Source organism: Balaenoptera borealis (genome assembly GCF_965194805.1).
Source record: "Balaenoptera borealis genome assembly, chromosome: X".
Lineage (NCBI taxonomy): Eukaryota > Metazoa > Chordata > Mammalia > Artiodactyla > Balaenopteridae > Balaenoptera > Balaenoptera borealis.
This window is the reverse complement of record NC_138881.1, coordinates 61,948,869-61,973,288: the sequence shown is the minus strand read 5'-3', so window position 1 is coordinate 61,973,288 and position 24,420 is coordinate 61,948,869. Positions and strand designations below refer to the sequence as shown.

Sequence of the window (24,420 nt, the reverse complement as noted above, 5' to 3'; positions counted from 1 at the left end):
GTAGGTTGGGAGATAGAGGTAACTGTTCAGTGTAGTAAGTCCTGATTGTACAGGCTTTGTACAGATTACTATCCAACTAAAGGAATAAGGCTGTGATTGATGGTGTTGTTTCCAGTGGCTCACCAAGTGTTATTAGGCAAGACATTTTCCCATTTATGCCATAGTTTCCTATTCTGTTGAATGAGGCAGTTGTGTTAGTTTTATCTCTAAAGACATAAAAGCTTCAACTTTATACTTTTCTAAGCTCCGTAGAGACAGTTTCTATAGCTCATTAATTTGAATCTTCCCATAACTCTAGCACAGTACTCAGTTAATACTTCTTTATGGCATTTACATGGTTTCCTTCTCATTTTTTGTAGCTCCTGATTGTTCCCTTCATATCTGTCCAATCATTATCTTTCCCAGAAGCAGTGCAAAGAGCAAGACATTTGAACACACCAAAGGAAGATCAACATGCCTGGCACTCTAGAATTTTAGAATAGCAGAATGAAGTAAGTTGGTGGTGGCGTAATCCTGTGAGGATCACTTTAGAGCTAATAGCTGTTTGTTGGAGGTTTGTGTGGGATGGGGTATGGTGATCTAATGTGGAAGGGGAGCTGAATGTGAGATGAGAGGATGACCAGTAATCTATTTATTAATTGGTTTCCCTGAAGCAACTCAAAGATGATATAGTCTGTCTACCAGTTGTGTCACAGGGTAATTTAGTTTTACCTTGTCTGTTCTTTATCTTCACTGCATAAATCTTTTGCCACCCTTAGAGGCCTAAACATATAGAAACTTAAACCAAAAAAGTTTTTGTTTTTTGCTGAAAGAGTGGGCCTTTCTCACCTCTTCTTGTGAGAGAATCTATGGTTAAGGTTTAGTGTTAAGGAAAACCCAGTCCCTGAAGCTGCCATTATAATTGTGAAGGGTGTGAAAATCAAGTCAGTTTTATAAGGGATGGGGAAAGGTGAAGATATAAAATGAGAGGGTTAACTAGGTGCTCTCTAAGGGCCCTTTATTATAATATTCACTCATCTGTGGCACCTCGTTTGGCTCTCCTGGAAATCCTAGGAAACAGTTGTAACAGAATGTTAAGAGGCACATATTGTGTTTAAATCCTCTGCCACTCATTAGGTGAACAGCCTTTGGCAATTTAGATTCTGATTAAACTTGTCTGTTTGTGAAGGTTAAATGAAATCATGTATATAAAGAGCTTAGTACAGTGCCTAGCACATGGTAGGTTAAAGGTAACCTAAGAAGTTTCATAAGTTCATTTGACACAATACAAGTGACCACTAATACCATCTAGTGGCACAGAGTTGGTGTGGTTTGGTCCTATGTAAAGAAATTCCTAAGTTAAAAGTTTAAGTAGAAGAGTATTTGTGTTGGTGGTGATTGTTGTTATTATACTGTTATTATAATTATTAATGTTAGTGGTAATATAAATAGTATTGGCACTAATAATAGATTATTGCAATTATTAATGAACTTTTTTGTTTTCTTTTGTTGTCTTCTCTTTGTGATGCTTCTTGTGCCTACCATGCTCCTCACTGTATTTTGTCTCTTCTATTTCTTAGCCTCTTCCACTGAATGTCTGCCTTTGCTTATCTTTTAAACTCATAAGTGTGTATTTGTTTGCTTATCTATTTCTTCCTTGAATGTCTTTGGTCTTTCTTCTCTAACTAAAGTGTGTCTTACCCATTTCCATGATTCTCTTACTAGTTTCTTCTCTGTATATCTTTGTCTCATTTTCTTTTTTGTACCCAAGAGTGGTCTGTGTCTTGTCTTAGATGTCTCTCTCTAGTTTTTCTCATTTTGTTACTGATTCTCCTTGCTCTCCTAGATCTGGCTCTTCTTTCACTGCTCTTCTCTTTGTGTCTCTTGAGTCACATGCTGTGTGCCTTTTGCTCATTTCTTGCTATGCCTACCTCTCTTCTTTTTCTCTTTGTGAACTGTTTGTCACCCCCTCCCCTTGTTGGCTTGACATTTCACCTTTTCTGATACTGGCCACCCTTCTGCTGTTTCTACTCTTTATCTTGCATTGCTGTTTTCTACATATTCTTTCTGCCTCTCTTGGGCCATTTTCTCTTCTTTTCCTGCTTTGTGTGCCCCAGTGTCTCTTTGTTCTTTGTGATTTTCCATGTCAGCATTCATCTCTGTGTTCTCTTATTTCTTCTCTGCTTTTGCCTTTCTACTTACCTTTGAGTATTTCAGTCTCTTCTTGAGTCTATGTCTCCCCCACTTCGATTTCATGCAGTCCTCTCTCCTTGCATATTTTTTGTGCATGTGTGTGTGCATGCTTTTGTGTGTGTGTGTGTTTGTAACAAAGGGGCCTCCTAACCCCTTCCTAATAGGTGCAGAGTGTCAGCTATCAAAATATAAGCATTGAAGAGCTGTTCCTTATGCCAGGCTGCCCGTGAGATGATCCAAGACCAATAAAAGGCCCAAGGGTCTAGACTGGAGTTGGACGGAAGACTCAAGTCTCGGTGAGACAGAAGGCCAAAGACCCAGGATGGGATGAAAAGCCTTGGCTTGAAGACCTATGACCCAAAAATGGAAGGGCCCAAGCACACATAAAGACCCAGGACTCAAGCCTGTCTCTACAGACAGAAGGCCCAAGAGAGACAGATATCTCCAGACTAAATTAGGTGGGAAGCTGGAGGCCCATGACCCAGAATCCAGGAAGGATAGAAGCCCCAAGACCAAAGGAAATTCCAAGATGAGAACCCTAAACCGCAGCTCTTTTCTATTGTTCTCCTCCCTACGCTTGGACATTTTCAGTTCTCCCTTTCCTGTTCTCATATCTTCGTTTAAACCCACTTCTTTTGAGATGTCCTTTTTGATGTTGCTGCTACTTTAAAGAAACATACCTTTAGATCAGTAATATTATGCCTGGGCCAGTCTTAAGCCAGTTTTTATCACAGTTTTAAGCCATTTATTAAGTTTTTGGTGTTTTGCAAAGTTCCATTTCTCTTCACCTCCTCTCCACTTGAGAGGAACACATAGGTGACATTATATTTCAGTCCCCTCTTTCCTCGGAAGCTCTAGGCTGATGAGAGAAGGAAAGCATCAGGCTACTGAGTGGAAAAAAAGTGCCAGGCTATCTAGAGAAAATGTGAAGAGATGCTCCAGGCCAATGAGAAGAACTAGACAAGAAATACACAGATCTGCCAGCTTGCTGAGAAGCACCAGCCAGCAACATATTACTTCTTTGAGCTTGGGTGAGCAGGATTCCTGAGGTTTGGGGTTCCTACTGATAGTTATGAAAAAGGAGGATTGGGCCTGGGAAAGAGTGAGGCCCCAAGGAGGCAGCCTGAACTCCCTGCTCATAGTAGTGGCCTAATAATGTGGTAAACTGTACCAATCCTGCCCCTGGGTTTAATACCTACCTCTAGGCATAAAGGTGAGAGAAGTTGGGAATATTTAGGAGGTTTAATCCTTTCCTTGATTTTTTTCCTCTTACCCTGAGGAAAGATAATTTTAATGATTGAGAATATATATGAAAGCACTGTAAAACACAGAAAAAAAGCAAGGCATTCTCATTAATGGTGTATTGGCATCCATGCACAGCTAACATTTGAAAATGCACTGTCAGTTGTGAAGCATTATGTAAATCAGGGTCATCACACCCTTTCTGAAAGGGTCGGATGGTAAATATTGTAGGCTTTACGGGCCATTTGGTCTCTGTTGCTTTTTTAAAAAAAAGCAAGTGAATTTGGTCTATGGGCCACAGTTTATCACCCCTGATGTAATTGCCAGGGACTATGTGCTGAACAATATTAATTTCCTTCTGTGTGCCTGTCCCTGTGTTAGACATTAAAGATGCAATGATTATGATTATATCTAGGTGATCTGAAGAAAAATATGTGAATGTGAGTTGTAAACTATAAAGCACTTTAAAGACTTACAAGTTTCAGAGTTGATGAATGAACATTGATTACATAGTATATACAATCTAGGCACTGTAGATACAAGGAATAAAAGAAGCATGAATAAAGTGCTTTGTCAAAAGTATGTAATACTGTATAGATATTAGGAATTAAGTGTTTGATAAATGAATAATTCATGTATTTCTGGCCATTGTGTTTCTGTGGCTATGGTGATTTTGAGTAAAAATACAGTATTCCAAGTCGCAGAAGAGAAAACATAAAAACTGCTTTTAAACTATAAAATACACTGGAAATACAAGGGATTTAAGCTATTGTGATCACTTATAATGTGCCAGATACCATGCTAGCCACTACAGATGTCAAAGGGAAAAAATTGTTCTCATTATAGAACAATTAAAAATTTTAGATAGGCAGTACATATTAAAGTGCTTTGTACTAAAGCACTGTATAAATACCAATGGGCTATATGTTTATGAATGAATGAATAAGTATTAAGTGCCTTATATGTACCAGCTATTGTTTCAGGTACTATGAAATCCAAGATAATGCTCCCAAGTAATAAGAGGGAGGTTTATGTCCTATACTATTTAAATGTAAGAATTAGATCTTGCTTATTTTAATCAATAAAGACTTTACTGGTGATATCAAATTATTACCAGTATATTTTCCCTGGTAGCAGGAAAATGTAATGAATGAGATTGAGCTTTCTAACTATAAAGTGCTGTATAAATATAAGACATTAGATGTTTTCTATGTGAACAAAACTTATGTGAGACAGGCATGGTCTCTACAAAATTCTCATTGTGTGCTTGACCCATATGAGAAAGGTAGTATAAATAGTTATACAAACTGAGGGTTTAAATGCTTGTTAAATAAATGGATTATTAATATCAGTTGCCTACTATGAACTCACTGTTATAGGCATAAAGAAACATACAAATTTATCATTTTATTGTGCCTAAAGCTGAGAATAAGGCAATGTTAGCATTTTATGAACTCTAAAGCACCATATAAATGTAACTATTGATTTTTTCATTTGGTGTGCCTAGTACTAGGTTTACAAAATTATATCACAGTTATTATACCATGAAAAAAAGTCAAAAAATTTGAGGAAGGATTGTTAACTATTGAACATTTTTATATGTAAAGGATTAGATGTCTGATGAATGCAAGACTGGATAATAATTATCTATTATGTGCCAGTCTCCTTGATAAGCATCAGGGATGTGAAGATAGTCCCTCTTTATTGTGTTCTGGGCAGCAGAAGGTAATGTTTAAAATTAATTTGTAAGTCTTAAACTGGCATATATAAATATATAAGCCATATCTGCTGAATGAACTTTGATTACTTGCTCTCTCTTATTCCCAGAGATAGCAACTGGGGTTGCAAAAATTCATTGTCATTATTATTGAACCTGCAACAGAGATCTGTGTGTAAATTTTACAAAGCCTACTGTTCTATACAGATATAAGGAATTAACTGTTGCCTTAATGAATGATTACTGATTCCTTTCTATGAGGCTCAGAACTGCACATGCCCTAGGATATAAAAATGATTTTATCCTTATCAGATGGTCACAGGAGGAAATGAGGTAACAGGTGTGGGAACCCAGACTGAAAGTTACTTAACCACTGCCAAGCCTATTTGATGAAATTTAAAAACATGGGCAAAATGGAATTGTGCAAGGCAGTATGCTGAATGCTGAGCTAGGTGGAAAGATAAAATCTATACCAGAAGGCTACTTGCTCCCTGGCCTGACCAAAGAAATGGGGATTTTTTTTTGTTTGTTTAAAGCAAGGTGTTATGGTTCTCCATTGGTCTTTTAAATGCTGAAGATGGAGGTGAATTAGATCCACCCTGGCCTGGCTTAGAGACATTAAAGGAGTAAAAAATGGCTCAGGTTGGCTTTTAGATTAATTTGATTAACAGAGCATCTTTTATGTGGAATACATCATTCTAGGTCCTGAACATAACAGAAGTGAAATGGGCCTAGTCTAAAGGGCATTAGATAGATCACAGATCATAGCTGAAGATCCAGAAACACCTTTGATTTTTGAGTAAATACTTGAGTTCCTGTTCTCTGGATGAATTAGTTGATTAAGTCTGGTCCAGAAAACCTATTGACTTGTCTTGGAGATTGAAAAAATAGGAAAAAAAAAACAACCAGATATGGTTCTTTCAATATTAAATGAAGACATTTTTCCTGGCTCTAGAAAGTCCCAATGTCACTGCTCATTGACCTAGATTGAAGCCAGAAGACTGATAAAAGGCCTTAGGGTTTGTCCTTTAATTCTTTAACATTCTGCTTTTATTATAGTTAAATGGTTTAAGATGAGAATTAAGATGAAACAACTAGTTTTAAAAGTATTTGCTCATTGGCCTGGCATAGAGTCAGGAAGCCACTTAAGAAAAAAGATTCTTCCTAAATTTTCCATATTTTGTAAATTATTCACTTGAATGAAATACTGTTCTGCTGAGGAGAATGAAGAGATTTAAAAGACCTAGACCAAAATATACTTTAATCTAACTAGCTTATGGAGGAAACACAAGAGCAAATTTAATAAGAGACTGCAGTTCTTTCATTAGTTGAAAAAACTTCATTGAGCAGCTGTGATATTAAGACACTGAGATGGAAAGATTAATTAGATCACCTCTTTGGCATGTTTTGTAGAGTAGGAATAAGAGAGCTTTTTAGTTATTCATTCATACAAACATTGAAGAAGGTGATGCTAAATGAAATTGATCTGGTACAAAAAGCACTTGGAGACACAATTAAAAAAAACAAGAAATGGAGTGAAACTCTTCATTGAATAGAAGTGTCTATTCTATTTCAGATCTTGACTGAAAGACACTTGCTTGGCTTGGAAACTGGAATATAAGAGGAGAGGTTACTGTTCATTCATTTTTTTCATTTATTCATTCACTCTACAAGTATGTTTGAGTGCCTATTGTGTATAAGCTCCTTAGCTAGGTTCTCAGTTGGCCCCAGAGACATGAAAAAATGAGTACCTTCCCAGAGAACTTTTAAAACTTGCCTTTTGGCCAGTTTTCTGGTTAGGGGTATGGCTTAGTTCCTCAATAATAATGTGTGGTTTAATTCCTACTCCATATTTCTTCTACCACTCTGGCCACTACAATAAGCAAGGGTTTCTACTGAGCTTGCTCCTTAAGTTGCAGGAACCTTCCTTAAACACTTCAGTTTTCCTAACCCATCCCTCATGAAAAATGGCTGTGACTGTTGGTGGGCAGAAAGAGGGATGAGAAACAACTGATTCCCAAACCTCAGTCTCATTGGTACAAACCTCAGTCTCATTGGTACCAGCTTTGGGGAACCACTCATACTTAAGCCACAATTGGTTTTGAAACACACAGGTTTTGTCTATTTTCAATTCTTTACCTTTTACATTCTAACAAATATACACTGCCTAAATAGATCTCTTTAAAAAACAATCCTCTGGTAGTACTTAGCAAGTTTGGAGATGGAGACATGATTTCTGTTTTGCAACAGCTTCTCAACTTACAACTTAGAAATCGTTTCCTTTTTACCAGCAAAACCTGCTTAAGAAAAGACTTATTATAATTAAATAATGCAGTGAATGAAATAGCTTAACAATTTACCATGCTTAAGTTTTAAGAATGATAAAAATTGGAAGTAATTGGCAAAAATTGGAGGGAAAAAATACCAAAAAAAAAAAATCTTCTATATCTAGGCCCAAATAGGCTTTGGCCTTTTCTATTTTTTAAATCACTCACAGAGGGTGGGATAGGAGGAAGAGTGAAAGAAAAGGTCAAACCTGATTCTAAAAAGGGTCTGTCTTAAAAGCATTACTACCTCCAGATCTAACTTGGGGATTGCTGTTTTTAGTTTAATACAATTCCAGTAACTGGTCACTGTTGAGATGAGGACAAAGTCCTTTGTCCCCACTCATTTCTGTAAGTTTTTGAGAAACAATTTTTTGTTTAATGGTTATTGATTAAGCCTTGGGTTAGATAATTATGGAATTTATTAATTAAATCTATGTTACCTCTCCATCATAAGGTAGTCTTAAAGTTAAAGTCAAAATTCACTGCAAAGGAACAGGACTTTATTGTTCACTATAATTCTTACATACTTTCAAACCATCTAAACTTTAGTTTACATGGCAAGCCAACAATAACATAAGTAAATGGAGAAGGAAATAGATGAATGGCAAAAGATAGTTGCTGGAGGGAGCAAATTTGAAGAGGATTTGAAGGTGATGTTTGTAGTTTTTGCTTTGTACATTTTAATTTAAGCATCAGGTATATCTGACATGTTAATGTTTGGTGTTTAATATGTGCTATTAGCTGGATTCAGTAACTCCCCTTTCTTCAGATGGGGGTGGGGGGTGCATTATTGGAAAGTAGAAAGGAGAAAGTAACTAAGAGCCTTCCTTTCACAGTTTCTGGCATCCCAAGACTACCACTACTGCTAAACAAGAATAAGAGAACATGCTATCATCTGATTTTTGTGGCATAAATGAAGTTGTGAACAAATCTTTTTTTAAAAAGGAAATGGCTTCATCTTTATCCTTCTACCTCAAAGGGAATCTATGACAAAATGCTCCGATGAATGGAAGACACACTTGGACTTGTGAACTGATGTGAAACGCAGACTCTCTGAGCCATGGTTGTTTTGAAGATTGAAAAGTCTTGTTCAGCATGGGTGACCAGCAAAAAAGCAATCTAGAGCTGTCTGTATGTCACAACTGAGACAAATTGGGGAGTTTGTTGTTTAATGTCAAATAAAAATGTACTGTTTTGAAAACTTTGTATTTCGATGTAACAAGTTCTACCTCACTGTCCCTTCCTAACCACACTAGTTACCTCAATTTTTTTAAAAAAATTATCTTAATCACCCAGTTTGGATAAGTATTTGAGGTCTCTTTTTTTTTTTTTCTAGCTTCAGTTGCTTTGGTCAGGAATACTGAGAAGCACAAACCCAATTTAAAAAATGTGAGAAGCAAAAAATTATTGAAGAAGAGGGCTGGGATAGGAATAGTGCATAAAAATATTTTTAAGGCTGTGGGAAGTAGAATGTATTCAGGAAGGTAGTCACTGTAATTAAAGAAGGTAACAGGTCCAATCCTTGAGTAGGTGAAGGGATCTTTGATGTTCCTATACTTAAATACCTGAATGTTAGATTGGTGACTTCATAGGCATATGACCCCAGTGTTTATAGGCAAGAGTTTCTACTCCTTTGTTGGCATCTTACACCATTCTTTCTTTTTTTTTTTTTTACTATTTATTTATTTGGCTGCACTGGGTATTAGTTGCGGCATGTGGGATCTTTAGTTACGGCATGCGGTATCTTTTAGGTGTGGCTTGTGGGATCTAGTTCCCTGACCAGAGATCGAACCTGGGCCCCCTGCATTGGGAGTGCGGACTCTTAACCCCTGGACCAGTGGACCAGCAAGGAAGTCCCTCTTAAATGCCATTCTTAATTGAGCCAGAGACAGTGCTCAACTTCCTCTTTCCAATGCCAATCCCTATGCACTTTTTCCTCCAACAAAGTTTTGTTTTTATTTTTACCTGTCCATCTTTGGAATAAGACATGCTGGAGTAATGGCCAGTATTAGAGGAAATAAACCTGTAAGGGAAGTCACAGAAGAGGCAGCAGGATTTAGGATAGCAAGGCACAGAAGGACCCATTATTAAGCAAGGGCTCTCATATCCTAGAGTCCCAAAACATGTTAATTTAGTGGGGAGGACAGTCTGCACATTTAATTGATAGGCTGATTAACCAGGTACCAATGCCATTTAGTTGCTTCTATAACCCTTGCCTATATTCTGATCCTTTCTCACCTTAGTGTTTGCAGCTATTATCCTGCCAAGTGCTCTCTGCCCATTTCCTAATGATATCTCTGAAACCACATTCTCACTTTTATAAAGCTAGACTTATATATAGGTAGAGCTGTATAGTGCCTGTGTGATGTGATTTCCAAGGTACAAGAAGGCCTTATTTCTCAAGCTTGTGTCTCCCCTTCTTCGTAGCTGATGTCTGATATTCCATTATCTGGAGTTGAGTCTCTGATTCTTCAATATGTGATAAAGCAGGACTGTTTATTTTGTACCTGCACAGAAACTAATAACAGTGTCTTGCCCATAGGAGATGCTCAACAAATACCTGTTGAATCATACTTAAACTTCAGGACCCTCTAGGAGAGAAAACATGACATTCCACACCTAGGGCAAGAACAGCTAATACATCACAGTTTCTTTCTTTCGATCCATGGCAGATGGTATTAAACAATACTAACACTTATTCCTGCTAAGCCTAGTCGCTAGAGACTGCTAGTTGCCCACCAAAATATAGTCTCCCTTGTTTAACACGTGGCTGCCCAGCTAGACTACATTTCCCAGCTTCCTTTGCAGTTATGCATAGCTAGATGATTATAATCAACAAAATGTGAATGGAAGTGATGGGTGTCATTTATGGGCCTGGCTTAGGGTATGATCACCTCTCCACTCTCTTATCCCTTCCCACCAGCTGCAACCTAGACAATGGCTATCCACCTTCAACCTTACAGATGACAGATCTTTCCTTATGAGATGGAAGAACAGTGACTTGGAAAGAAACCAAGTCTCTGAACAATTCTAAGAAACAGAGCTGTCCTTCTGCTCTGAACTTTTTACACTGAGACTGTCATGTAAGGAAGAAATAATATTTCTTTAAACCACTGAATTGTTGATTTTCATTCTTACAGTAGCCTATTCTTTTTCCCATAACTAAAAACAACTGGATGCTGCCCCACAATCCTTTATACAGCATTTCAGATAGCTACTAATCAATTAATAAACTTTCAGTTATGACCTCATAAAAAAGTCTTTCTTTTGTTCCTCATCCTACTTTCTTTAAGATATGTAAGATTTTAGCTGTGCTGTTGAGGCCAACTACTAAGTTTTCTACTTTGTTTCCCAACAAAATCAGAGGAATTTTAGAACTCAGCTATGGAAACTTACAGGTTATAGATCTACCATCAAGCTGTCGTCCATGATGTGCAAAGAGGAAGCAAATGAATCTAGGTTCATCAAGCCATAGACTTGGTACTGCTTGACATAATTAAGCCTTCCAAGTATCTTCAGTAAATCCATAATTAAAGCAGTCAGATGGATCAACACCTTCAAATAAGCAATTAAAGCCGAAAGGGCAGAAGGAGATTGAGTAGTACATTTAAGAAATATTTATTTAATCCTTACTAAATGATAGTCTTAGGCATTGGTGAATAAAACCCCAACAGACATTGTCCTTGACCAAATAACTTAAAATCTATTAGAGGACACAGACAATAACCAAGGAAACATGAACTTATAGTTATACATTGTGATAAGAACATTAAAAGGAAATAGGATGCAGTGACAAGGGAGAGGGACATATTTACTTTAGAAAGTGTGGTTAAGAGAAGGAATCTGTGCAAAGGTCATATTTAAAGACAAACCTAAGGATAAAGAAGTCAATCCAAAGGAAATGGATTGTACTTGCCATGTAATGTAAGTAAACTGTGGTCAGCAAACTACAGCTCATGGGCCAAATCTGACCTGTTATATATATATATTTTGTATGGCCTGAATCCTAAGAGTGGTTTGTACATTTTTAGACAGTTAGAAGGAAAAAAACTAAAAATGAATAATATTTCATGACATGTCAAAATTATATGAAATTCAAGTATCAGTGTCCATATATAAAGTTTTTTTGAATATAGCCAAACTAATTAGTGTTGTCTATAGCTGCTTGATGTTACAACAGCATAGTTGAATACTTGTAACCAAAACCATATGGCCCAAGTTTAAAATAATTACTATCTGGCTTTCTACAAAGAATGTTTGCCAACCCCTGGGCTAGACTATAGAAAGTAAGGATAATGGCATGAAATAAGGTTGTAAAGGTAGGAAAGAACAAGATCATGCAAGATCTTATAGGAAAAAGAAATGAGAGAGAGAGAGAGAGAGAGAGAAAGAGAGAGGATGAATGAATTAGTTTAAAATGTTATTACTTTAAAAAATTTGCTATACAATGTGAAACCACTGAAAGATAGGAAGCAAAGGAGTGTCATGATCCAATCTACATTTTAGGAAGATTATTAGGACATTTGATTTTAAATCATAAGGTAGAAGATAGTGAAAGATCATCATTCCCATTATAACAACTATAGAAAAAACCTAAACAAATAAGATACAAACAGACTTCAGGAATTTCTAGATTCCACATAAGACATAGAAGGCTAGAAAAGGCATCACTCCCACAACAACAAGAAAAAGCCAGATAAACTATAAAATCATAACTTGAATCCATTAGAGAGCTGAGATTACAGGGCAACCAACTAGCCTGAATTGTGAGGAAAGATGTGTGCTTTCAAGACAGAACATGAGGGACTTCCCTGGTTAAGAATCTGCCTTCCAATGTAGGGAACAGGGGGTTCAATCCCTGGTTGGGGAACTAAGATCCCACGTGCCATGGGGCAAGTAAGCACGCGTGCCACAACTACAGAGCCCACGTGCTCTGGAGCCTGCATGCCACAACTAAAGAGATGCCCATGTGCCACAACGAAAGATCCCATCTGCCGCAACAAAGACCCGATGCAGCCAAAAATAAATAAATAAATAAATATTTTTAAAAAACATGAGCACTGGTTGACCTCTGGCAATGGAAGAAGATGTGGCCTTCATATAAGCAGGTTATAAGAATTTGACTAAAAGTTTCAACAAATTTCTAAAGGTCAAGTGTGGGTTAGTATGAAAACATAGAGCCCCTGGGAACCACAGATAGAAGGTGAACTCATACCCTTGCAAGTTCTTCTCTGTAGACATCATTGAGAGCTTATGAGAAGAATTGGGGGATAGACAAGAGAGTGGAAATAATCACCCTTGGGTAAAGGATTGGAGGAAAGTAGCAGACATGTTTATGAGAAAGGTATGAAGCTCCACCAAAAACCTTTTCCAATAAGAAAGAAACGTCTTTATGACACTGGGGAAGGAGAGTAAACTATTGCTCTTAGGTCACTCACTGCAACTGCAGGAAGAAAGATCTTCTACTCCTGAAGAGGGCCAAGAAATGCTACTAGGACCAAAGCACTAGAGGTTTTTCCTACCACTGGAGATTACCATGAAGGTACCACCTTTGAAAAAAAGGGTTATAGTATCTGTTAATGTTAAAACTATGGCTGAACCAGGAAAGTGGAAAATCTCTCATTCCCTAACCTCAACAGGATAGGAAACACTGAGCAGCAAGAAACTGCAACCTATACTGGTGGAGGGGCAAGTATACAGAAGAGATCTCACATAGGGAAAGGCATGCTTAGGGAAAGTCTTAAAGCCTTAAAGCTTTAAAGGAGTAGAAGCACTGAGAAAAATATTCAGGTAAACCAATTACCACCCTAGGTACAATGTGATGCTAGAGAAATTTGCAGCTGATGGTGAACTGACAGTGATTAAAACAGTAACAAAACTAACTCAACTCCCAATTTAAATTGAGTCAACATGTCGTACTAAAGGCCTAACAGAAGGGTCATTCCAGTTTCTAGATAATCTTTACTTCCATCTCTATTGTTCTATATACTATGTACAGCAATCAATTTAAATTACAACATGCAGGAAAAAAAAGCAAGAAAAACAACTCAAGAGACAAATCTCTCAACAGAACCTGACTCAGAGATTGCCCAGAATCTAAAAAGTACTAAAATTAATATGTTAAAGGGTCTGGTGGAAAAGGAAGATAGCATGAACAAAATGAGAATTTTAGGATACAGTTGGAAATTATCAGAAAGCTTCTAATAATGCTGGAAACAAATATGGGAACAGAGATTAAGAAAGCTTTTTATGAACTCATCAATAGACTAGACAAAGGCAAAAAGAAAAAAAAAACATTCAGGGAACTTGAATATAGGTAAGCAGAAAATGACAAAAACTGAAACAGAAATAGAAAATGTAACAACAACAACAAAACCCATAGAAACACGCACCCTAAAGTTGTGGAACAAAGTAAAACCGTTTAACATATGGTTAATTTTTTTTCCCTATAGAATGAAATACACTAACCCACAGAACCAAAAAACAAAAACAAAACAAAACAAAAAAACAAAATACCTCCTAAAACCCCAAGCAGGATTTTAAAAAAATCTAGACATATTATATTCAAATTGCTGAAAGCCACAGGTTAAGAGAATATTTGAAGGCATTCAGGAAAAAAGTGACATCGTATACAGAAGAACAAAAGAATTATAGCAGATTTATCAGATATAATCCAAGCCAGGAAGCAATGGAGTGGAATTTTTAAAGCACTGAAAGAAAAAAAATGTCAGACCAGAATTTTCCACACAATGAAACTATCTTTCAAAAGTGATATAGAAATCTGAAAAATAGCTTGAGAAAATCCACTATCACAAAAACTGCACAAGAAATATTAAACGAATTTTTTTTCAGGAAAAAGGGCTAGGATACCAGGCAGAAACTTGAATCTATATAGAGAAAATAAGATCTCCAGAAATGGATAGAGTGAACGCAAATTTAAAAGGTATTTTTACTCATTTTATCACCCTTAAAGAAAATTGACGGCAATGATTTCATTGTAGAGCAGTCCTTATGAACATTTTACTAGCCATCCCAGCCAGTGCAGTAAGGTGAGAAAAATAAAAAGAATATATAGTAAAGGAAAAAAAAATAAAATGGGCTCATATGACATGAATCTCAATGTGGAAATTCCCATAGAAATTACATGACTCTATTAGCTCTAATAAGAAAATGTGTCAAGGTAATAAGATACAAGATTCACACATAAAATCGAGTTTATGTCTAAAAAATTGTAATGAACAAACTGAAATTGATTAGTACCCCAAAACGTGAGCTATTTTGATATAAGTCTAAGAAAATATGTGCAAGATCTATATGTTGAAACCTGAAAAAGTACTGATTAAAGAAAGCAAAATAAATGGAGAGGGATATAGTCATCAGGAATTGGAAAAGTCAATATTGTGAATGATGTCACATTTCCTAAAATTCAATGGAATCATATATTATTCACTCTTGTGTAAAGCTTCTTTGATTCAGCATAAATTTTGTGAATTTTATTGAGGTATAGTTACATACATTCAACTGTATCCATTTAAATGTTTACAATTTGGGGAATATGGACATATGTGCACAAAAACTAATCCATAGTCGGAGAAAAACCAGACCAGTGGTTACTCAATCAGAGTAGTTGTGGAAATTTTAAGGGTCATGAGGGAACTTGCAGAGGTGAGAGTTATGTTCTCCATCTTGATAAGGGTTCATGTTGCATCAGTATATTCATTTGTCAAAAACTGATTGAAGAGTATCATTTTGTGTTTCCTTGTTTAAACAATTTATTGCAAAAAAGAACCAAAAAAAATTGCATTGTACTTAATAATATGAAATTAAAATAATATGAAATTAAATTAATATGAAATTAAAATTGTACTTAGTAATATGAAATATTGTAAATGGTATTTTACAATAATATCTGTAAAAATAAAATACTTAGAGACAAATTTACTAATAAACGTATAAAATATCCTAAGATTATACCATATTGTTGAAAGAAATTAAGAAAGTTTAAATCAATAAAAGGTACACTAGTTCTTGAATTGGAAGACTCACTATTGTTAGTTTTCCCTAAAGTAAGCTGTAGATTAAATGCAATTCCAATCAAAAGTCCAACAGGCTCTTTTATACAAATGATCAAGGTGATTTGAAAATTTATGTGGACATGAAAAAGACCTAGAATATTCATAACAACCTTCAAATGTAGAGCACTTCACCTGACTTTAAAACAAATGTAGAGCACCTTACCTGACTTTAAAACTAACTCTAAAGCTAGTAGTTAAAATAATCAATCACTTTGATACACATGAGCAAATAAACATCAATTGAATTCAATGAAACAGAATGGTGAGTTCAAGAATAGATGCACTTATACAGTCAAACAATTTTGTCAACGGCATGAAAGTAATCCAATGGGAAAAAGAAAGTCTGTTCATCAAATGGTGCTGGGACAGTCTGTATCCAAATAGAAAAAGAATTACTTTGATCCCCACATTAAATCACATACACAAATTAATTTGAGATGGGTTATTACATAAACATAAAAGTTAAAAATATAAGGCTCTTGGTAGAAAATATAGGAGAATGTGTCCACAGTCTTAGAGGAACAAGGACTTCACAGGACTCAAAAAGCACTAATCATAAAAGAAAACAGTGTTGAATTGGACTTCAACAAAATTAAAATCTTATTCATTAAAACATACCATTGCTTTTGCACAGCAAAGGAAACCATCAACAAAACGAAAAAACCTACTGAATGGGAGAAAACATTTGCAAATGATATGACTGATAAGAGGTTAATATCCAACATATATACACAGCGGATACAACTCAACATTAAAAAAAACAAAAACAGGGGCTTCCCTGGTGGCGCAGTGGTTGAGAATCTGCCTGCCAATGCAGGGGACACGGGTTCGAGCCCTGGTCTGGGAAGATCTCACATGCCGCAGAGCAGCTAAGCCCGTGAGCCACAACTACTGAGCCTGTGCATCTGAAGCTTATGCTCCCAACAAGAGAGGCCGTGATAGTGAGAGGCCCGTGCACCGCGATGAAGAGTGGTCCCTGCTCGCCGCAACTAGAGAAAGCCCTCACACAGAAACGAAGACCCAACACAGACAAAAATAAATAAATAAATAAATTAATTAATTAAAACAAAAACAAAAACAAACAACTGAATTAAAAAATGGGCAGAACTGAGTAGACATTTTTCCAAAGAAGAAATGCAGATGGCCAACAGGCACATGAAAAGATGCTCAACATCGCTAATGATCAGGGAAATGCAAATCAAAACCACAGTGAGGGGCTTCCCTGGTGGCACAGTGGTTGAGAGTCTGCCTGCCAATGCAGGGAACACGGGTTCGAGCCCTGGTCTGGGAAGATCCCACATGCCGCAGAGCAACTAGGCCCGTGAGCCACAATTGCTGAGCCTGCGCGTCTGGAGCCTGTGCTCCGCAACAAGAGAGGCCGCGATAGTGAGAGGCCCGCACATCGCGATGAGGAGTGGCCCCTGCTTGCCGTAACTAGAGAAAGAGCTCGCACAGAAATGAAGACCCAACACAGCCAAAAATTTAAAAAAATAAATAAATAATAAATAAATTGTAAAAAAAAACAAAAAAACCCCACAGTGAGATATCACCTTGCACCTGACTGAATGGCTATCATCAAAAAGAACACAATAAAGAATGTTGGCGAGGATGTGGAGAAAAGGGAACCCTCAACAGTGGGAACCCTCCCACTGTTTGTGGGAATGTAAATTTGTGCAGCCACTATGGAAACAGTATGGAGGTTTCTCAAAAAATCTAAAAATAGATTTACCATATGACCCAGCAGTTCCACTCCTGGGTGTATATTTGAAAAAAACAAAAACACTGATTGGAAAAGATACATGCATCTCAATATTCATAGCAACGTTATTTACAATTGCCAAGATATGGAAGCAACCTAAATGTCCATCAACAGATGAATGGATAAAGAAGATGTGGTGTATACACACACACACACACACACACACACACACACACACACACAGTGGAATACTACTCGGTCGTAAAAAAGAATGAAATTTTGCCATTTGCAGCAACATGGATGGACTTGGAGGGCATTATTCTAAATGAAATAAGTCGGACAGAGAAATACAAATACTGTATGATATCACTTATATGTAGAATCTAAAAAAAAATACAACAAACTTGTGAATATAACAGAAAAAGAAGCATGCTCATAGATATAGAGAACAAACCAGTGGTTATCAGAGGGGAGGGGGGAGGGGCAATATAGGGATTGGGGAGTGGGAAGTACAAGCTATTGGGTTTAAGATAGGTTAAAATGATGTATTGTATAACACAGGGAATACAGCCAATATTTTGCAATAACTGTAAATGGAAAGCAACCTTTAAAAATTGCATAAAAAAATTTTAAAGACAAAAGCCACATTTAAAATGGCAGGGAATTTTGTGGAATCTTTACTTGTCCGTGCTCCATCCCTGCCTTGCACAGCGTAGCGCAGATGGGAGAAGCAATAGTCTTATCCCTTGTTACTTTTAGTGAAGTAGAGAAAGTTCGACTGAATTTGCTATGTTCTAAACTGTCTGCGCACTGTGTAAGGGAATGATATCTACAATGCTTAACTCAGAGTTCAAAGGACCGAAAATAGCTTGGATCTCAGGCTAAGGGTAGCCTTGGGAAGCTGAGAGCATGGCTAATGAAAATCCACCAGATGCCTGCATGCAAAAGATTATTTTGTGGGGATTTTTTCCCAGCTTTATTGAGATATAATTGACACATAACATTGTGTAAGTTTAAGGTGTACAATGTGCTGATTTGATACATTTATAAATGCAAAATGATTACCACCATAGTATCAGCTACTATGCAAGAGATTTTTTTTAAAGGGCCATTTATTCCTTTCCCAAATGTTACAGTAAAACCAGGTGGAAGAGAATAGTTTTAGCAGTTAGAAAAAAAAGTACAAATCTGAGGTTTGGCCATTAAAAGTTATTTACAACAATGGGAGGGGAAAAAAGACAACAAGAAGTTGTTTCACATTACAGAACTCCCCCCAACCCGAAAGCTTAATACTTGATTACCAAGTAAAAAAAGAGATACAGTTGATTTACAAGCTGGAGGTCTGAACTTGAGTAATACATTTATAAAAACCTAGACAGGGGCAGTGTCCTCTCCAGCTTAGGTGCCACTAGGCACAGCACAAGAGACTAAAAACTCAACAGGGGAAGGCTGGACACTCAGGGTTTGGGAGTGTAGGCACCTCCACATGTGGCTCAGGGATTTGGGGAGTAAACAAAGCCTACTTGGAAAAGAATTGGGGAAGAAAACCAGCAACTGAACTGCCTTATGCATGGGTGGGGACAGGGAAGGGGTAGGGCCAGGCGCAGGAGCATTTCACATCACTAACCTAACTTGGGAAACTGCAAGGGACCATCTTCAACTGGCCTTAAGAGGAAGACCAGATGGATGATGGGAGAATCCACATAGGGAGAGGAGGAGAGGGAACGTGGCTAGCGGGGCAACAGCCCCTTCCTTTCTGGGCGCAGGAAGGCAGCCAGGGCACCAGGTCCAGGCAGTGACCTCACAAGGACAGCACAGTTTTTGCAGCTTAGAGATCACCCACCTGCCCCCACCCAGCTACTCATTCTGCTCGCTCGCTGGTGTAAGGCCACTCTCTGGCCCAGAGGGAGTGGATGGCTCTGCGCCTGGGGCCCTGCCTCTTCTGTGTCTCCTCCTCCCTTGGAGGAAGCACTAGCCTCTGCCCCTTTGGCCTGGGGCTCCTGGCTCTTAGGGGTGGAGGCAGTCTTCCCTCCCTGGGCAGTGCCTTCCTCACTGCAGGCACCGACCCCCCCTGCTCCTCCCCTTCCTCTGTGGGTGACGAGGCAGACGGATCACCCCCAGCCCCCTCCTTCCGATTTCTCTTGAAGGACAGGCCACTCAATTTGGAAGGCTTCTTGAAAGAGAATTTCTTCTTCTTCTTGGGGGTCTCCTTGGCAGGGGGTTGGGGGGGCAGGGGGAAGCTCCCCCTTGACCTCAGAGCCCTGGCTAGGGGGTTCCAGCTCGATGGCATCACCAGTGGCCCCGGCTTCCTCCTCTGTTCCGTTCACAGGGTGGGGGCGACCCCCCTCTACCTTTGGGGGATAAGTCTCCATTACTTTTCACGTGGCCATTCTCCCATCCATTGACCTTAGCGGGGGAAGTGCTTGCTGCTTCCTCGGCGGTCACGTCGCCCCAGGGAGCCTTGGAGCTCTGGTTGCCCATGGTGGGGGTTCTGCTGAGGGGCACCAGGAGCCACCCCCTGCTCACGCCATAAGGGATAGTTTGGTCAGGCGGGCCAGGCCGGCATAGGGGAGGGGCTCGCACCTGAGGGGGAAGGGTGTGTGTGTGGGAAAATGAGCTGCACCCCGGCTCCACACCTCACTGACTAGCTGTGCCCGCCACCGCTCTGCTCCTCACCAGAATGCCCACGCAAGAGATTATTGATTGAGGAATACAGAACAGCTAAGGCACAATAGAAACAGGGGTAAGCTTCTTAGGGAAAGGAAGGCATTTAAAAGCAACTACGTATACACTTCCCAATTTCAAAGTTTACTACAAAACTACACTAATCAAAAGAGTGTGGTAAGTTTTGAAATTGGGAAGTGTATACATAGTTGCTTTTAAATGCCCTCCTTTCCCTAAGAGGCTTGAATGGACTTGAGGACCCAGGGAGTGGGAAGGGTAAGCTGGGACTAAGTGAGAGAGTAGCATTGACATATATACACTACCAAATGTAAAACAGATAGCTAGTGGGAGGCAGCTACATCTCAAGGGGAGAACAGCTCAGTGCTTTGTGACCACCTAGAGGGGTGGGATAGGGAGGGTGGGAGGGAGACATAAGAGGGAGGGGATATGGGGATATATGTACATATATAGCTGATTCACTTTGTTATACAGCAGAAACTAATACAACATTGTAAAGCAATTATACTCCAATAAAGTTGTTTTAAAAAAAAAGAGTGTGGTAATGACATAAAGACAGATATACAAACCAATGGAATAGAATTGGGAGTCCAGAAATAAAGCATTGCATATATGACCAAATGATTTTCCAAAAAGGTGCCAAGTTCATTCAATGGAGGAAGGACATTTTTCCAACAAATGGTGTTGGGAAAGCTGGATATCCACATGCAAAAGGATAAAATTGGGTCCTTACACCACATATGAAAATTAACTTAAGATGGATCAAAGACGGAAATGTAAGAGCTAAAATTATGAAATTTTCAGGAGAAAATATAGGGGGAGGGGACTTCCCTGGTGGCGCAGTGGTTAAGAATCTGCCTGCCAATGCAGGGGACACAGATTTGATCCCTGGTCCAGGAAGATCCCACATGCTGTGGAGCAACTAAGCCCTTGCACCACAACTACTGAAGCCTGTGGGCCTAGAGCCCGTGCTCCGCAACAAGAGAAGCCACTGCAATGAGAAGCCCGTGCACCGCCACGAAGAGTAGACCCCACTCTCCGCAACCAGAGAAACGCACACAGCAACGAAGACCCAACACAGCCAAAAACATAAATAAAATTAAAAAAAAAGAAAATATAGGGGGAAATTGTCATGATACTGGATTTGAAAATGATTTCTTGGGTATGACACCAAAAGCATAGGCAACAAAAGAAAAATGGATAAATTACACTACATTAAAATTTTAAAAAGCTTTTGTGCATTAAAGGACACTAACAACAGAGTAAAGAGGCGACCAATAAAGCAGGAGAAAAATGTATGCAGATCAAATAGCTTAGTAGGAGTTAATATTAAGAATATATAGGGCTTCCCTGGTGGCGCAGTGGTTGAGAGTCTGCCTGCCAATGCAGGGGACATGGGTTCGAGCCCTGGCCTGGGAAGATCCCATATGCCACGGAGCAACTAGGCCCGTGAGCCACAAACTACTGAGCCTGCGCGTCTGGAGCCTGTGCTCCACAACAAGAAAGGCCGCGACAGTGAGAGGCCCGCGCACCGCGATGAAGAGTGGACCCCACTTGCCACAACTAGAGAAAGCCCTCGCACAGAAATGAAGACCCAACACAGCCAAAAATAAATAAATAAAGAAATAAAGGAGTTCCTTTAAAAACAAAAAACAAAGCTTAAAAAAAAATCCATTAAAAAAAATATATATAAAGAACTTCCACAACTCAACAACAAACAGAAAAAACCCAATTGAAAAATGAAGAAAGAGATTAAATAGACAGTTCTCCTAGGAAGATATACAAATGTCCATTAAGCCAATGAAAAGATGCCCAACATCACTAATTATTAGGGAAATGTAATAAAACCACAATGAAATACCACTTCTCATCCATTATGATGACTTTTTTAAAAAAAGTAAATAACAAGTGTTGACAAGGATGTGGAGAAACAGGAACACTTGTGCATTAATGAAGGGAATGTAAAATTATACAGCCACTGTGGGAAATAGTATGGCAGTTCCTCAAAAAAAAAAAAAAAGAATTATTGTATAATATGATCCAGCAATTCCACCTCTGCGTATATACCCAGAATTGAAACCAGGGACTTGAAAAGATATTTGTAAAACCATGTTCATAACAACATTATTCACACAATAGTCAAAATGTGTAAGGAAAAAACCAACAGAGTGGGAGAAAATATTTGCAAACCATATGTCTGATAATGGGTTAATAGCCAAAATATATAGGAGTTTATAATATAAACTCCTACAACTCAATAGCATAAAAACAAACAACCTGATTAAAATAGGGGCAAAGCACTTGAAACGTGTCCAAAGAAGACATACAAATGTCAAACAGGTATATGAAAAGGTGTTTGGCATCTCTAATTATCAGGGAAGTTCAAAACCACAATGAAATGTCACCTCACATCTGTTAGGATGACTATGATATTTTTTTAGATCAAAATCACAATGAGATACCACTTCATATCCCTTAGAATGGCTATTATTTTTTTTTAAAAGCAAAAGATAAGTTTGTCATGATGTGTAGCAATTGGAACCATTGTATGTGGTTGGTGGGAATGTAAAATGGTGCAACTTCTACAGAAAACACTATGGGGTTTTCTCAAAAAATTAAAAATTGAATTACCATATGACCCAGCAATCTCACTTCTGGGTAAATATCCAAGAGAATTTAAATCAGGATCTGCAGGAGATATATTCACTCCCATGTTTATTGCAGCATTATTTGCAATAGCCAAGATATGGAAACAACCTAAATGCCTATTGACAGATGAATGGATAAGGAAAATATAATATATACATACAACAGCATGTTATTCTTTCTTACAATGGAAGAAAATCCTGCCATATTCAACAGCATGGATGAAACTGGAGGATATTCTAAGTGAAACACACCAGTCACAAAAGGACAAATACTGCATCATTCCACTTAAACGAGGTCTCTAAAATATTCAAACTCAGAAAGAGTGAGTAAAATGATAGATGCAGGGGCAAAGGGGAAGAAACAGGGAATTGCTGTTCAAAGCGTATAAAACTCCATTTATGCAAGATAAATAATTTCTAGAGACATGCTATCTCTAGATTGCACTTGTTGTTAACAATAATGTATTGCATACTTAAAAATTTAGCAGGTTAGATCTCATGTTAAGTATTTTTACCACAATAAAATATATTTTAAACTACATGAAAATGAAAATACAACTCATTGAAATTTCCAGGATGCAGAAAAAGTAGTGTTTAGAGGGAAAATTGAATTAGAAAAGAAGAATTAATTTAGCTATTTCTTCATTAGAAAAGAAGAAATAGCTAAAATAAATAATCTAATCTTCCACTTCAGGAAACTAGAAAAATAAGAACAAATTAAATTCAATATAAGCAGAATAAAAGAAATAATAAATATTAGAGCTGTGAGGATTTCTACCTTCACCACTCCTACTCAAAATCATACTGGAATCCCTAGCTAGCAAGAGAAGAAAAGGAAACATGTACAGTTTGGAAGAAGGAAATAAAAAATTACCTCAATATTATATGACTCTTTGTGTAGAAAAATGTCAAAGAATCAACAAAATATCTCCAGGAATTAATAAGCCATCACAGGAATGTTTCAGATAGAAGGTTAATATACAACTGCCAGTTCCTTTCTTATAGACCAACTATGAACAACTGGAATTTTAAAATATAAGTACAATGTCATTTACATTAGCAACAACAAAGTGAAATACTTAGGTATAAATCTAATAAAATATGGGAAAAATCTTATGAGAAAAACTACAAAACTCTAATGTAAGAAATCAAAAAACACAAATCAATATTGGCTTATCAATTGTTTAATAAAGAATTAACCTCAATCCTTCTCAATTTCAAATAACAGAAGTGATTGGAACACTAACTTGTTCCATGAAGCCAGTATTTATCTGATACCAAAGCTAAACAGTGGCATCAAAAGAAAACTATAGACCAATACCCTTTATGAATATAGATGCAAAAATCTTCAATGAAATTCCAGTAAATGGAATCTAACAGTATGTTAAAAGAATTATTCACCATGAACAAGTAGAATTTATCCTAGGAATGCAAGGTGGCTCAATATACAATATACAATATTTAGGAATAAATTTAATCAAGGAGATGCAAGACTTGTAAATTGGATACTACATAAGAGTGAAAGAAATTAAATAAGGTCTAAATAAATGGAAGGACATCCAATGATTATGGATTGTAAGAGTTAATATTGTAGATGGTACTACTTCCCAAAGTGATCTACAGATTCAATGCAATCTGTATAAAAATCTCTACTGTCATTTTTACAAAAAAGGACAAGCTGATCCTAAAATTCATATGGAATTGTCAGGGACCCCAAACAGTCAACACAATGCTGAAATAGAATGTAGTTAGAGTACCCATAATTCTTGATTTTAAAACTTACTACAGGGCTTCCCTGGTGGCGCAGTGGTTGAGAATCTGCCTGCCAATGCAGGGGACACGGGTTCGAGCCCTGGTC

General features: G+C 37.7%; 1 protein-coding gene and 1 pseudogene across 2 annotated transcripts in view; both read right to left on the bottom strand.

Annotated features, from left to right (window-relative positions):
• The window catches only part of CHIC1 (cysteine rich hydrophobic domain 1), a 436,141-nt gene that overhangs the window by 330,782 nt on the left and 80,939 nt on the right, over positions 1-24,420 (bottom strand). The window lies entirely within an intron of this gene.
• On the bottom strand, positions 3,820-23,759 carry LOC309620698 (MARCKS-related protein pseudogene; annotated as a pseudogene). The gene has a single exon. The product of its transcript is annotated as an MARCKS-related protein pseudogene (transcript).